Genomic DNA, 3,113 nt, shown 5'->3' with positions numbered 1-3,113 from the left:
CTTCCCCTGCCGCCACCAAGTCGTGGGGAGGTGGAGGCTCGGGTGCGTTCAAGATTCGGCTCCACCCGTAATCCCCTGCCATGGCCAAGGAAGGCATTGCTGTTGGAGGTGTAATGGACATTAATACTGCTTTACAAGAGGTGCTGAAGACCATCCTCATCCACGATGGCCTAGCATGTGGAATTCACGAAGCCGCCAAAACCTTAGACAAGCACCAAGCCCACCTGTGTGTGCTTGATTCCAACTGTGATGAACCTATGTATGTCAAGTTGGTGGAGGCCCTTTGTGCCAAACACCAAATCAACCTGATTAAGGTTGATGACAACAAGAAACTAGGAGAATGGATAGGCCTCTGTAAAACTGACAGAGAGGGAAAACCCTGTAAAGTGGTTGGTTGCAGCTGTTTAGTAGTTAAGGGCTTTGGCAAGGAATCTCAGGCCAAGGATGTCACTGAAGAGTACTTCAAATGTAAAAAATAAAGAGAGAATAAAAATAATAATACAATTTAGAATTGCAAAAGGCCCTATATCGTCAAAGTAGTATTACGCAAAAAGAATAAAGTAAAAGACACCTGACTTCTTGACCGCAAAACATATTGCACAGCTGTGATTATCAATGCAGCGTCGTAGCCAAGGATGTCACTGAAGAGTACTTCAAATGTAAAAAATAAAGAGAGAATAAAAATAATAATACAATTTAGAATTGCAAAAGGCCCTATATCGTCAAAGTAGTATTACGCAAAAAGAATAAAGTAAAAGACACCTGACTTCTTGACCGCAAAACATATTGCACAGCTGTGATTATCAATGCAGCGTCGTAGTGGAACAAAAACAGGCATATAGACCAATGGAACAGGAAATAAACCCCAAAACATACAGCAAACTGATTTTTGACAAAGGGCATAAGACAGGGAACCAGCAGTTAGCGTAATGGCTATGTCGCTGGATTCCCACGTAGTCGACCACGGTTCGTGTCCCGGACCCGGTGGCTTAAAACTCACGCCTGGCGCGTGTGCGTGCGTGCCCAAGATCCCGAGAGGAGAATGGAGGAGAAGGGATTGCGGCATGACCATCCCCCCTGGGGGGTGATTTCTCGCTTTCTGTCTCTATGTCTCTCTCTGTCTGTCTGGCGAACGCACGCGCCCTACAGTGAAAATCTCTCCAAAAAAAAAAAAAAAAAAAAGACAATCTAATGGGGAAAAAGAAAGTGTCTTCAACAAATGGTGCTGGAAAAACTGGATATGCATAAAAATGTAACTGGACCCTTATTATTCACCACTTATAAAAATCAAATCAAAATGGATCAAAGATTTAAACATAAAACTTCAAATGATAAAACTACTGGTAGAAAACACAGGGGAAATTCTTGGATATATCAGTGTGGGCAAAGATATTTTAATTAAGACCCCCAAAGCACAGGCAATAACCTCAAAAATAGACAAGTGAGACTACATCAAGCTAAAAATACTTTTGCACAGCAAAATAAACAATAATTAAAGTAAAGAGACAATTGTGGATATTAGAGACAGCATGGGAAGAGAGTGGGAAAGGGGAAGGTAAGAGGAAAGGAATCAAAGGGAAAAAGAAAGAAACAAAACATTTAAGGGACACAAAAGTGGGAAATTATCTGCTGATGATAATGTGTATGATAATATCTTTAACTGGACAAATATACAGTGTATTGATATTGAGAAAATTAATTTTGCATGCTGTAATAAATTCATCAGCTATTGAATGTATTAAAAAATAATAAAACCAAATTAAAAAAAAAAAGACTTCCATCTCCAGCCCCCTGGCATAAGGGACACTGAGACAGGGCACCCCAACCCCAGCTCCAGCTTCCCCAACCACAGAGACCCTTTCTCTGTTAGCAAGATAGGCTTTTTTATTCTCTTCTTTCTTTTGTCAATTTCCCACCTCTCCTTACCCCACAGGACTGCCCCCCAGATCTCTAGCAGGGCACACTTCCATCTCCAGCCCCCTGGAGAAATCTTTATTCTCTTTTAAATTCTTTTCTCTTCCATCTTATATTGTCATCTCCGGCTTATCCTCCATGCACCAAAAGGAGTTAGACAGGTCTAGAATCACAGTTTTCAAATACCCTGGTCTTGTGAGGCTCCCTTGGATACTCCCTTTTACTTAACCACCTGCAAAAAAGGAGAGACTGCTCTTCAGACTCATGAATGTAGACTCCTCCTGTACAGACCACATTGCAAAGTACAGCAGAAAAGAGCCTTCAGCACACATCAGTCCACAGCAAAAAGGGAAGCACATTTTTTTTCCAGTCAAACATTCTCCAAAAAGGTATCCAAAAGTGGATACATCTTCCAATGGCTAGAAGTAGAAGAGCCTTAGATCTGAATAAACCAAGAAATATGTCTCCATCAAAAGAACACAATAACTCACCTCCATCTCTTGAAAAAACAGAAGTTACCAAAATGTCAGAGAAAGAATTTAAACTATTCATGGTGACAAAACTCTATGAGTTGGAACAGAAAAGAGACAATAAGCTACAGGAGATTAGGAAGTCCTTCCACAATATGAAAGAAGAAATGGACACTCTAAGAAAAAATCAGATGGAACCATTGGGGATGAAATCTATAATACAGGAAATCAAAAACTCTCTTGAAAGCATTAAAAGTTTATTAAACCATGCTGAAGATAAAATCTCTGACATAGAAGATAAAATCTCTGACCTAGAAAAAAACATCAAAAAGAGAAAACAACAAAAAAAATGAGGATAATATACAAGAAATACTAGACTCCACTAAAAGTCCAAACATCTGTATCCCAGAAGGTGAAGAAACTAATAAGGGCATAGAAAATCTATTTCATGAAATCCTGGAAGAAAAATTTCCAAATTGTGGGACCAGCAGTTCTCATAATGGCTAGCTGGACTCCCATGCGGTTCGTGTCCCGGACCCAGTGTCTTAAACTCACTCCAGGCACATGTGCATGTGTGCCCAAGATCTCGAGAGGAGAATGGAGGAAAAGGAATTGCAGCATGGCCATCCCCCGAGGGGGGCTGATTTCTCGCTTTTGGTCTCTTTCTATCTTTCCGTAAAGTGCCCATGCCCTATAGCAATAAACCTCTACAAAAAAAGCAAGAACGGC

General features: G+C 40.6%; 1 protein-coding gene and 1 pseudogene across 1 annotated transcript in view; one reads left to right on the top strand and one right to left on the bottom strand.

Moving 5' to 3' along the window:
- Window positions 1-3,113, bottom strand: part of ABCA13 (ATP binding cassette subfamily A member 13) — a 500,786-nt gene that overhangs the window by 223,632 nt on the left and 274,041 nt on the right.
- Window positions 38-479, top strand: LOC106736379 (40S ribosomal protein S12 pseudogene; annotated as a pseudogene).

The sequence above is a fragment of the Tupaia chinensis genome, unplaced genomic scaffold, assembly GCF_000334495.1.
Source record: "Tupaia chinensis unplaced genomic scaffold, TupChi_1.0 Scaffold139484_1, whole genome shotgun sequence".
Taxonomy (NCBI): domain Eukaryota; kingdom Metazoa; phylum Chordata; class Mammalia; order Scandentia; family Tupaiidae; genus Tupaia; species Tupaia belangeri.
This window is presented reverse-complemented; position numbering and strand designations above follow the sequence as displayed.